Source organism: Phalacrocorax aristotelis, chromosome 10 (assembly GCF_949628215.1).
Source record: "Phalacrocorax aristotelis chromosome 10, bGulAri2.1, whole genome shotgun sequence".
Taxonomy (NCBI): Eukaryota; Metazoa; Chordata; class Aves; order Suliformes; family Phalacrocoracidae; genus Phalacrocorax; species Phalacrocorax aristotelis.
In genome coordinates this window covers 21,406,883-21,420,223 of record NC_134285.1, presented here as the reverse complement: position 1 = coordinate 21,420,223, position 13,341 = coordinate 21,406,883, and the positions used below count along the sequence as shown (strand labels likewise).

The 13,341-nt window shown below is 43.4% G+C and overlaps 1 protein-coding gene across 12 annotated transcripts in view; it reads right to left on the bottom strand.

Annotated features, from left to right (window-relative positions):
- NUMB (NUMB endocytic adaptor protein) overlaps positions 1–13,170 on the bottom strand; it is a 98,975-nt gene extending 85,805 nt beyond the window's left edge. For 6 of the 12 annotated variants that reach the window (XM_075105710.1, XM_075105716.1, XM_075105712.1 and 3 more), the window contains exon 1: positions 11,703–11,821. The gene's annotated coding sequence lies outside the window, so the exon portion shown is untranslated. Of the gene's footprint in view, positions 1–11,702; positions 11,822–12,619; positions 12,729–13,042 lie in introns of those variants that run through there. The other 6 variants (XM_075105711.1, XM_075105718.1, XM_075105713.1 and 3 more) reach the window with 4 other exon arrangements.
- Between the last annotated feature and the right edge of the window lie 171 nt (positions 13,171–13,341).

Here is a 13,341-nt window from a genome sequence, read left to right as displayed (position 1 = left end):
GCATCTGTCTCAAAAATCAATGCTTACTGAGCTATCTGTATTGTAAGAGGCAGCTCCTGAACTAAATGAGGTTTCCTAGGCAGACAAGAGGTTCCTCTTACCCTGACAGGCAGAGAGAAAGGCAGTCAGCAACAGGGTGAGACGAGAACGGACGTTAAAGACCCACATGCAATAACCTCCTTCCTCTCACAGCCTGAAGTTTGCCATCACTCAAGCTTTTGCACAAGCAAAGTTCTAACGCACCTGTTCCCATGCAAGCCCAGCACTTGCTCCCTCTAGTCATGGCTACACAGCTCAGGCACACAACAGATCTCGAAGCGGGTACTTCCCCACCACTACCTACCTAACACCAACCTGTCATATGATCAAGTAGCCTTCATTCAAAACAAAAACACCCACATACCAAGTAAGGGTGTTACATCCATGCACTAAAGAGGACAAAAAAAAAGCACCCCACAGTCCCCAAGTCAGTCACCACAACTTCTGCCATCCTCTCCTCCTTCAGAAGGGGGTCCTGACAGCTGGGCTTGAAGGCCATCCTTGCCCTTGGCCCAACCCTCTAGCCCAGTACATCTTCTATTACTTTTTTGGAATGAGGAACACCTTCAAAGTGATGACATAAAACACTTCCCCCTCATAAAAAGTTGAAACACTGTACTTTTTCAAGGGCAAGTCCTTTTTTGTTTACCACTTCGTGCAACTTCCCCCCGCCCCCAACAAACAACCTTTTTGCTCTCCTGTCTTCTTAAAAATCATCAGCCTGCCACTTCCACATGGAAATCCAAGCTAGGTTCAACTATCTGCAAATTAACTTTTCTATTCCCTGCGCTGGAGAACCTAAACTGATGTAAAGTAAAATCCCTTCACATTTAAGACCAGGTTGTAGGAGGTGGTACTACCAATCCAACTGCCCATTACTCCCCCAGTTCCCTTTCTCCCTTACACCAGCATTTGCTAGATCACTCAGAGACAATTGAGCTCATCATAGCAGCAGAAAATACTCACTTTTTGCTGGTTTGATTAAGTGGTTACAGTTTATGTAGGAGTCAAACACAAAAGACGCAGCAGAAGCACACGATAGGCAATGAGACCCCTTCTTCCAGTGACAGCAGTCAGGTTAAGACTTCATGAGATACATCCAAGGCCACCCTTAGACATCCTCAGTAGTGTCATTGCCAGTATCAAAAATACTTGTTAGTGAACAAGCTTGGGAAATACAGTTTAGAGTTTACAGCTGACACCCTGGGCTGTTTCTCTGAATGTCATACCGCTGCCTAAAGGCATTTGTACCACCTCCTTCAGTGGTATTTTAGAAGGAATGACCCATGAACCACAGAAATGTTTTAAACTTCAAAAGAAGCTTACAACTATAAATCCCAAGCAAAATAGGCAACTTGCAGCTTAGAGTGTGGCATCTTAACCCTAGAAAGCAAGAGGACTCAAGCCCCTTCTGCGTGTTTTATTTGCCACACTGAGCAGTTACCCTTTCTTTTTAATGACATTCCCACATTCCTAACTTTCCACTGTGCACCACACAGCAGAATCAAAACATGATTCACAACCTGGCATGCCAAGGACCTAAACATTAATGTTGCAAAATTTAAGTCTTCTGGATTTAACCCCGAGTTAACCTATCAGCAAATAGATCTGTAGAACAAAATGAAAATTAAGTCAGATCTCATGAAAGTTTGTCTTTCACTAAAAGAACCTGCACCTTTCCCCTTGAAGTTTCTATGACAGAAAGTTAAGGAAAATAAGGAGAGAAAAAAAAAAAAGAGAGAGAGGACCCATCAATCAGCTTCCTCTTTAACAAATCTGTGCCACACCATGGAACATTTCAGTTTGCAAAACCAGCAAAGAATTTGCAATTTACTTGAACATTCTTTACTTTGTGTACCAAAAGAATTCTACTTTGAATGAGTCCTACTCATTGGATTTCACTGATTGAACACAGAACTATACAATCTGCTACTGTCTTGCCTCTCCCACTTCCTGCTAACCTGAATTTCTGATATTCAGATGTTCCATTAGTCAGTTAAAGAAACATTCTGCTACCTGCTTAAAGGCCACTACACAATGATATAGACTTATTAAAAAATAAAGAATTTTAAGCATGTTAAACTATTCTGATCACCTCTCAGATAAACTGTAAGTGGTATTTCTATTCCCAGAAAGATGAGTCATAAAAACCTTAAATGGATGTGAAGAACTTCCCTAATTTTGCTCTGGACAAGACTGAGAATAATGATATGTTACAATCTAAACAGTAACCACCTCACACATTTTCCATGCATCTAAACTTAAATGATCCCAACTCCATTAGGAAATTATAACTATAAGAAAATAATACACATTAATGACAGTTCTCTAGTGCCAGTAACATTTGTAAAGGACTTAACCAAAAGACTTGTGAGGAGGGTATGGGGACATAAATTGCTATTTTCAGGAAAATAAAAACAACTAAATTGCATGAAAGGAAAGAATTAGCATTAAAACCCAGGCACTTCTGTAACCCAGCTCCGACCTTAAAACAGCAGATAATTAAGTCCCCAAGATAAACAGAATTATGCAATATCTAATTTAATACAGTAATGCGGCTTGCTTTAACACCTAAGCATAAATGAGATTCATGTCCATGCTCTCCATACCAGGATTACTAGGGGAACATTACTTTTTTCTTTTTTAACAGCCTACTGAAGCTAAATAAGTATGCATTAATGACACCTGACACTGCAACTACCATGTATTTGTTTTTAAAAGATTAAAACACCTAACCTGGTGCTTCTGAGAAAAAAAAACTAAAAAAAAAAAAACCCAAACACCAAGACCACCTTGCTACTTCCTTAACTAATAATTGTCTTCAATCATTCTGACATGCCTAAGAGAAGCAAGAGCTAAGAATTACCAGGATCCAACAAACTACTTTGCTTAGACCTTAACAGCTATTAAGTCCTGAGCGCAAGGGCTATTCACAGTTCCACGTAAATGGCTGTTGAGAGAAGCAATTGCCAGCGTATTTGCACTGGCACCATTCACCACTTTCTGAAAACAGAACGTCCCAAAAATTAGGCCTGCAGCTTTAAGCAAGTATTGTTTAGAGCATTGCCAGCCATACACGCCTTATAAATGCCACACCACATGGTAAACTAAGGAAAGCACAGTGCCAAAACAGAACTTTCTACCATGGACTGGTGGTAATATCCACAAATGCCACAGAGTATATCTGAAAGCAAGACCTGGAAGATGGAATTAATTCTAACCTGAATTTCAAAATGCTACAGCCACCTAACAACAACTGTAGAACAGCAGCCCTCAGGATTTGGAGGTGATATGAAGCAAGACTGGCAGATGTCAGTCCCTTTCCACTGAAAAAACTGGGACAGCAATTCACAGTAGATTGATCTAGTATCTCTGCACAGAACTAGACTGGATATAATGCCATCTCAATAGATGAGTCAACAAATCATTACCTATTTCATGAAGATAAAGGCAAACACAGTTGCAACTGATACATTTTTATACATGTGATATATCCCACAGCGGAAAGACGCACATTAGAGAGCTGAAAGAGTGTCTTTGAAAGTGGAAAGGAATTTTATGCATAATTTACCTAGACCAAATGCTGAAGCAGTAAACTGAACAATAAGCAATCGCTTATGTAAAAGCCACATTAAGACGTGAGTAAGCACGTTTGTACATTTTCACATGTAACTGGAGCCAGAGACAATGTGTGAAGGGGAACAAAAAACCCAACCCCATAGCCTAGTTCCACAAAGCAAATGAAGTTTTATATTCTTTGTAGAAAATCTGAAGGAAGGAAGATTTGGGAACTATTTTTTTTCCTAATGTAACGTTATCATTAGCAAGACAAACCGTATCTTCACGATCACTTCATTAATCATTTTAGCATTTGCCTACATTTTTCCCAGACCAGTTCATTCCATTTCCCACTTGATCTAATGCCATAAAAAGGAAGACACCTTGCAGAGACCACTTATGCAACTAGACGAAACTCCAGGGAAAGAGATCCTGAATACATAATCTTCACCTCCAGTGGGACCTTTTCAGGGCAAGGGAGGCAGGCAGGACCACTTCCAAAATGTACTAGCTCATAGTTCCATTAGCCATATGCACCAGATCCATGTCACTTCCTTTTAGCAACAGCACAGCCCCTCTGCTCTTTCTCCCCCACCCAAAGCTCCAGTGCCACTGCTTGCAGAAGTGGAAACAGAGAACTGATCCCGCTAAAATCAAACCTAGAAAAAAGAAAATCAGTTTTATCACTTAATTCAAAAAAAGCAATATACAATCAAACAACCCTAGGATGCTAAACTGCAATTCAGAAGTGCAAGAAGCTTAGCCACCGTCAGGCAAGACTGGAGATAAGTCACAATCCAGCATCCTAGACAACTCTAGGATACATCAACATTTCCAAAAAGTTTCTTACCTCTGCATAACTAATTTTTTTTTCTGAAATGCGGAGATGTATGAGAGTAATAAACTATCAAATCTACCAAACTCCTGCAGGTGAGAGACAACATCCAACAGGAAAAGGCAAGCCATTCTGTGGAAAACCAGGTTTTTTCTAACCAAGCAACCACACTCATTCACAGCAGAGCACTGCAGTACATTATTAAGAAATTAAGACAGGAAATTGAGGAATAAGGAAGATGAATAAGAATAATTTAGTTTATTAGATTATCAGAATAAAACAGACTCAGATGGATTTTCACCCTGGATTTCCTCAAAAATAATTATTTTTATCAGCTGCTTCATCACACTTAGGATTTTCAAAGTAAGAATAACACTTACACAATTCACAGGACCCCACTATATTTGGTGTATCTGTATTTCTACCTCAGCACTGCCTACCTCAGAAGAAAGAGAGAACCAAATCTACAGTACTAGAATAGCAATTTAACAGCTGTTTAATGAGGATGTGTTAGAGACTAAGTCATCATTCAAGTGGGGGAAAAAAAAAGAATATTGTTTACTCTGTAAGATCTGCAGAACTGGGTCCTTAAGTTAAAGTGAACAAATACTGTAGGCAGAAAAAACATGTTGACTTTCTCTAGTCCCAGTTACATTCCTGGTCTATACATGGGCAAGATACTAAACCCTATGTGGATATGACTACCTTGAGAATAAACTCCTGCATGCAGAGTAAATTATGTCCAAAGCGAGAGTTCATTACACAGAGAATAACTGATTTCAACTGAAGTTAAAACCGAAGTAGAGGACCACGTCTGAAATGTGAGGTAATGGATGTGAAACTGAATTACGTCTGTATCAACAGCTAACTAAGATTCTGCATTTAAGCAATAAAGGGTCATTTCTGAGGCACAAATTTTGTACTTGTAAGAATGAGGAAAACATCCAGATAGTACTATGCAGACACCACTTTAAAGGGGTGCACCCTACCTTGCTACACAGTAAATAAATATTTGTATATTTTGGCTGTTCAGGTTTGCGCCACGCCAATCTTACAAGCTTTCCTTTAATGCCTTTGAACAATTATGAACATTTGTATTGCAGTATTGAAGAAAAAAGAACAGTGACCTTATTTGGAGGATAACACTTGCAGACTTTGAGTACTCCTTATGAAAATCCAAGACACAAAGTATTCAGGTTGGTAAAAGGCTAAGTGAAAACTTAAGAACTATCTCGATGTTTTACTGTGCTGTTCCTGGGGGCAGCAAATTACTTAACTTAGTTGCCATCCCATTCGTTAGTGTGGTGGAAGAGCCTCTAGGCCATCTAAGCTAGCAGGTCAGAATTTGCCCACACAAAATAAAACCTGAAAAAAAAAATTATGCCACATAACACTATTACAGACATTTAATTAAAATATAACAATCCATATTCCGATAGTAGCATGTTGCACCTAACCATAACATATCCAGAGAGTTCGACAGGGCATTCTGCACACAGTAAATCGAAGACATAGCTTAGATGAAAAAACATATGTAATATATATCAATATAGAGTAAAAACAACTATTTTATAGAATCTTTTGGTAAACAATCTGGCAAAAAGATACAGGCCAATTGAATCACAGTCCTTCATTCCCTTCCACAAGGCCAGCTTTCTGTTACCAGGCTAAGAGAAATAGGCAGGGCTGCCCAGTTGCTCAAAGACTGAGTGGCTTTTTACAGGCTGTTTTCATTACATACGAAAATCCATGCATGGCACAGCTGAGAGGCGCTTTAAACGAATAAATTGCCTCCAAAAAACAAATTCATGTAATTTCAAAAAGCACAAGTACTCCTAACGTGTAAATAAATGTGTACAAATGTCACAACGTTCTTTCAAAGCCACCTCATGCAAACCCAGTTAAAAAGCACATTACATAAAATGTTTTTCACATACACACTGTAACCTATGCAGAAATACCAGAATTTGTAGTCATGAGCAAAATCTAACACTTTAATATTAAATTAATCTGATAATAGTCAAGGCCTGTTAAATCAATAGAGTGTACAATTGATTCTAATCATTAGCTAGACTACTGATAATTTACTGGGGGTAGGGGAAGGAAAGAAAGCTGAAAATGCCACTATATCAGTAAATATCTGCTAAAATATGAAAAGCAAAACTAATATCATAACCACTGAATCCTATAAAACCTGGTGTACATAAGACCTTGAACCAGACACTCTAATTCTCATAGATGATATTTTCAGGCAGGGTTAGGGAATTTGACACGCAGGTGAAATACATTTCAACCTAACAGGTGATGACTCAATATAAATGCAGATTCTGCATTAATCAGGACCACAAGGAAGAACATGCAGAGGAACCCCAGCCCAGCACAAAGCACTAAACCTTGACTAGTACCACCTTAATGACGGGTAAATTCTCTCTCAGGCTTTTTAGACCAGACTAAGCCTCACAGGCTTTTTAGAAACAGCATCACATCTCATTCTTGTAAATGAAAAATAGTAATCAGAAAGATCATGCTAGGCAGACTTTGACAATAAAATAGCCAGCCTTAAAAAAAAAAAAAACACACAGAAAAAAACCAAGCCTATATACTGTACAAAGGTACATTAGTAAAGCAGGGGAAAAGGCTGCAAAATTCATCTATCCCACTGCCAAGACATTAGCCAGCCACAACTCCCATAGCGCTGCCTGCACAGCTCTCTAGCCTTGTAGTTACAGTGACCTGTACAAATTGAACTAGTATCAACTGCTTTTTTATGAGGAAAAAGTACCGACAATTATTTTCCACAGAATTTAGGTTATTACTTTGACTAAGAAACAAATATTAGAGTAGAAAGCCAAGCCAGCAACTAAATTTCATGGGACTACAGTATTTGGCTATTTGCTTCACATAAACTGGTCTAGTGCTACTGAGTTCCAGAAAAAATAAACAAGAACAAAATTAGAAGATTGCTCTTAAACACATTTACAAGGAAGGAACTTACTTGCTTACCCCTCATACTGTGCAAACAAAGTAAAAACACAAATCCAACACTTCTACCATTAGTTACTAAACAAAAGTTAGACCTGGCCTATATCAATTGTGAACCAAGTTTCTATTTGTGTCGTTCCTCCAGACATGGAACAAATTCCCATGTCTCCACAGATTTTTACTTGAGCAGTTGATTAATTAATGCCTTTGGAAGCAGACTATCCTCACTCAAAATCTTAAGTCAACACACAAAGATATCGGCTAACTGAAGACCCAAGCATTTAACAGCACTAAGCACTCACTTGCAAGGCAAACTGAGTAACTAGGAGCGCTTGGCAGTTATACCCTCAGTGGTGCCCATCAGCAAACTCCACAGCCTTGGAAAGGCCAGGGCATCTCTAGTCCTGGTGGGTTACGGAAACAAGCTCCTTTAACAGTCTAAGGTCAGTTCACTGCTGAGAGTAGAGCCTCAACACGAGCTTGAACTGCATTGGTCTAGGTTAAACAACATCAAAAGTAAAAGGAAAGCAAGACCCTTAAGGTTTAAAGTTTTTTCCCCTAGAAAAATTAACTGATTAAAAGTGGTCACATCCAGATTACGAACACTTAGCGTACAGTAAAAGTGGTTCTGGCCAAGTGCACCAGTATATGTTTTTTCTTAATAGTCTTAGCAGTACTTTGTAGTTCATAGATCCCTGTGAAGAAGTGCAAGCTAATGACCAAGTACATACCTACAGAAAGCAGCTCTGATTAATAAACTCTCTGGGTATACATAAAGATCAAAGAGTATCATTTGCAATCCAATTCACCAGGAAGTTCCAGATTGCTGTTTCCTAGAAAAGGAAAGGTAATCAGAAAAAAGGCCAAACAGTTTAGTCCAAGTCTTAATACACTGTATTTGAAACCACTCTTTCACTTCAATGGCTAATAGCTTTGGTTACGGGTTCAATATCAAAACCCACCAGCAAAATCTCATACATCCTACAGATTCAGCACTCAAAAAAGCCAAGAGCTTGTTTCTGACTCCCAAACTCTGAAATGAACAGCTTCACATTTTCCTCAAGAGCACCTTTACATTTTGGCATCCATATTCCTCTTTCAGCCACTTGCTCACACATGTATCATTTGTCCTGACACACTTGGTGTCACAGCTCTGCGGAAACAGAAGACATAAATCACCATCCAGAAACACCTTTAAGCCACCACAACTGATAACTACAGAACACCAGGACTCCACAAAGAATTACTCTGTAAGAACTAATGCTGAACAAAGCAATTCAAGTTTTCACAGAGGTATCTCCTACAACACACTTAAAAGGATTCTGGATAAATGTGTAACTGTAGTTACACATGACATGATGCCATTTACACTTCTAGACTGATGGCAGCCTATTAATGCTTGCAAGTCTCGGTCAACAAAAATGAGGAAAAAAAAAAAACACAACACTGCCTCCTGCTGCAAAGTGGAATAGCCTTCCTGCTCTTGCTTGTTATGAAAGTTTTCTTCTTTGTGATGCAACATCTGTTTTAACTCTACACTGTAAAGAACATCAGTTCAAAATGGGTATTTGATGGATCCCACAATTAAAATGAGAACAAACCCTCGTCCAGACACAGCTGTGTCTGTCTGAGGTTACTGCGCTTAGCCCATCCCTAGCTCCTTATGCTCCACTAGCTGCTGTTACCACCCACAAGAATGTCAGCTAAGAAAAATGGCAGAACGCTCTCCAATTTATTTGAGGTTGTATCAGCCAAGCCAGCTTAAAACAGTTTGCTATAGGTCTTTGCGAACCCAGGTCATGTCAATGGAAAGGTATGGTTCCAGAAAAGCTCAAGGAAATTTAAATCAGGGCTACAATGGCTGCATTTTCCCACCCTGTCTCATTCATTTCAACAGGAAGTCCCATTCCCATCCCCTGACCTGGGTGGTCAGCCAGTTCAGAAACATGATCCAGTCAAAACCCAACAAAGCAAAAAAGCAATTCGTTACCAGCCTGATTAACTCCTTGACTTTGCTTAACTCACAGACACAAAGGCTTCCTTGCCAACAGGGGAAGATGCACAGTCAAGAAGGAGGCAGGACCACCACAGCCCCAGTTTAAGCTGCCAAGTTTCTTGACAAGCTTAGGCAAAACTAAAATAGAGCTGCTTCAGAAAAGAGCGGTCACAGCCACCACCTCCTATGCAAGAAATAACATGTGCACGGCCACGGTCAGCCAGTTGATCCAACTGAAGCTCAACATTTTTCTGTAATGGTATTTTCTGCTGGATCAGCAAAGAAGAACTGACAGAAAAATAGCTCCTTTTGGTGAAAGCACTGCCAGAGAAATCAAAGCTGCTCTGGTGGTAACACAGTAACATGACTGCAGAGGACATGTTAAGTCTTAGCTTGATCAAGTTTATGCTTGGTATTCTGTAGAAAAAGAAAAGCAATATGCTCTAATGTCACTTATTAAAATGGAGATCCCTGGACTGAACAAGTGATCTACAATTTTAATATATGTTCACTGATCAACATGAACTCCAAAAGCAAGACTAAGGCCACGATTTCACATTAGTTTAAATGAAGCTTGCTAAGCTGGCAAAATAAATAATATATATAACCTTTGACCCCTCCCCCCAAAAATGAACAAGGTCAGCAGAGTGTCAGATGAGTGGAATAGGTAGGATAGGACCCCAAAGTCAGCAATTACAGCAGTTTAGGCTGCATGAGAATATCTTACCTGAAAGATTCTGTTAAACATCTTTTCTAGAGTGCAATAGATTTACTTTTCTATAACATTAGGGCAATTTAATTTTTTTCCCAACATTATGCACCTCCACCAATATTACTAGTAGAATGAAAACAGCTACAGGCAGAATTCAAGAATCCTGTACAGCACTGTAACAAGCTCTTCACAAACACGCAATAAAAACTCTACGACAATATGTTTTCCTGATAGCCCCTATTCCTGGGGAGACAAGCACTTTTGCAAGGATTTTCCACTATCACTTCAGAAAGTTTTTAGCCCACCACACTCATTATGGCAGGAAAGAAAAGTACTTACAGAGCATTCCAACACCAAGCAGCTATATCAAACTACAAAATGTAATACTTAGAAGCCTTGCGAATTTTAAGAGCCCAGCATGGCTTGTTGGTTTATTATTTTTTTTTCTTCCTAAATGCATAATGTTCTCAGCCACTAACACAAAAATCAGAGGGTTTCATAACGCCAGGGTAAGAAGACAAACTTGTCTACTCCATCTAGTTTACATGCACCTTCAGTTTCCTCTCATTTAAGAGAAGTAATAAATGCAGGAAAGTAATTCCCAGGCTGAAAAATAATTTTTCTGCTAATAAGGATTTAAATGGCTGATTTAAATCACATTGCATATGTATACTTTATGAGAAAATTTCTTTGATGTGTTATGTTTAAGGTTCTGTAAATCAGAGTTTTCACTGAGGTTTAAAACCAACACCTTATTCAATTACAGATTAAAAAGTTTACCGTAGGATAACTCAGGCAATCAAAAGAATTTAAGAATCACAGGCAAGGATGAACGCATCTCAAAATCTTTTCTTTTTTTTTAAACTTTGCTCACATTATTTTTTATGTCTTCTACAAGATTTTTGCTAAGGGGGAAAAAAAGCAGCATTTCCACAGAGAATTGCCAAGAGATGAAGAAATGGAAAACACATGCTGATGAGCAGAAAAACAATACTGTTTCTCTATGGTAACTATTAACTTCTTCATAATCATAAAGATTGTTTTAGCAGTAGCCATAGGTCAATAAATTAAACAGAACCGATGAGTCAGAAATCCACTTAAATATTTACACTTTTAGCTACTAGCCATACCTAGAGTAATATCGTAGCCAGAGATAATGACTGTGCCTTCCATTTTACCCACTCTCCTCATTCGGGAGCCTTTCTGGAGAGATAGGAAGATCAAAAATCCCAAACAACAACACAGCAAAACCCCTGAAACAGTACCATCGGACATTGTTAGCAGTTACAAGCATCTCCTACTCCGGATGGCTGAATTAAGAAATGCTGACAACAACCTTGAAAACACAGTAGCACACAGAAATCAACCCAAAGAGCTCCCTTATCATTTCATAAACCATTAATGAGCAGGTTACATAAATCTGCTGGACCGAAGCGAGCTGCAGACCGCAGCTACTGCAAGACATTATCCCCCCTCTGAGGGATGTATCATTTCGTTCCTGAAGACCGTTCACCTCCATCAGCGCAATAAAAGGAGTTAAGCGCAGCCCAGCCAGAAGCTGCATTTTAACCCTTCCTTACCTACGGCAAACCGCGGGAAGCGGCGCTCGCCCGTGGCCAGCGCTCGCCCTGGCGGAGGGCAGCCCTGTTGCTCGTCAATCCCTCCTCCGCCGCCCGCTCCTTTGTGCAGCCTGGCGGGCTGCTGCACACGCAGAAACCGACCTGCGAAGCCACGACCCGGGTGGAAAAAAACATAAAGAGGGAAGTGTCGCTGCTTGGGGGCGGGGGAGAGGGGGGTGGCTGTCCCCCATAACTCCCGCGGCGAGACCGGGCCGCCAGCGGCCCCCGCCCCGGAGCCGCCTCCCGAACTCCACGGCGCCCCAGCGCCGCCTGAGAGGAGGCGGAGGGTCCCGGGGAAGCCCAAACTTCCCATAGCCCCGGCGCCCCCCGCTCGCTCCCGCGGCGGCAGGCAGGGCCGGGAGGCGATACAAAGCGCGGCGACAGCCGGCCCGGGAGCGGCGGCGCCGGAGGGACCCTCGGACGGAAACCTGGCCGGGATTCAAGGCCTAGGTGGCACCGCGGACGCAGGCGGCCCCGGGAGACGGAGACCGGGAAGCGGCAGCGCCCCGGGGCGGGGGGGGTCGCTCCCCCGGAGCCGGCGGCTCGGTGCTCCCGGGGGGCCGGCCCCCCCCACCCCCGCCGCGGGCTCCACCTGCGCCGGGCCCCCGCCCCACCCCACGGATGGCGCCGGGGCCCACACCACCGCCCCCCGGGGCGGGAACCGGAGGGCGCCCCTACCTCTCCCGCGGCCCCCGCACACGGTTTCCCAGGGCGCCACCGCCGCCCATCGTCCCCCTTAGTCCTGTGTGTCCGTCCCCCCCGGACTCCGCCACACCCCGCGGGTCTCGCACACCCCCGCCACCCCCGCCCACTCCACCCCCAGCCTCAACGTGACAAAGGCCCTAACCCGCAACGTGGCCCGGCTCGGCCGCGCTCACCTGCTGCCCGCAACCTCCTCCCTCCCGCGCCTCCTCAGCCGCCACCGAGCAGCGCTGCCGCCGCCGCTCCTCCCCCACCGCCCCACCGGCAACTGCTCCCGCCCCCGCCACCCGCCACGCCCATCCCGGCGTCCCATTGGCCACCCGCCACGCCGTCCGGCTTTTTGATTGCTGCGAGGAGCTGCTTGTCAAAGTCCCCACCCCGCCTCTCTCCGCCCACGGGTCCCGGGTGTTTTATTCCGCCGGGGGCTTTGGCGCCCCCTCTCTTTTGCTTCCGCTTTTGATTGGCTGAAGCGGTCGGAGCAGAGCACCGGGATAGGTTGCCAGAGGTGCCAGCTGCGGCGATGGGCCCGCCTCCCCACTCGGGGTTCGGCTGCGCTGGCGCAGTGGAGGGTTGCGTTGCGCGGCGGTGGATGGTCCTACCTGATGGTGTCGGGGCGGGAACCACCACCGCCCCCCCTCCCCTCGCCCGGCTCCCAGAGACCCTCCGGCCGGCGTCCCACTGAGGGGCGGAGCGGTGAACTGCCTCCCGCAGAGCGGTCCTCCACTTCGGCTCTGTCGTGGGTCTCCTTCCCTCACAGCGGCGTGACGGCCTCTGGGCGGGCAGGGCCGCAGGGCGGAGCTGCCCCGCTTCGGGGTTTCCATCCTCCTCTGGAAGCTCCGGAGCGCGGGGAGATCGGTGGTCTCCGGTGTGAAAGCCCGCCGTGAGGGAGAGCTCGGGG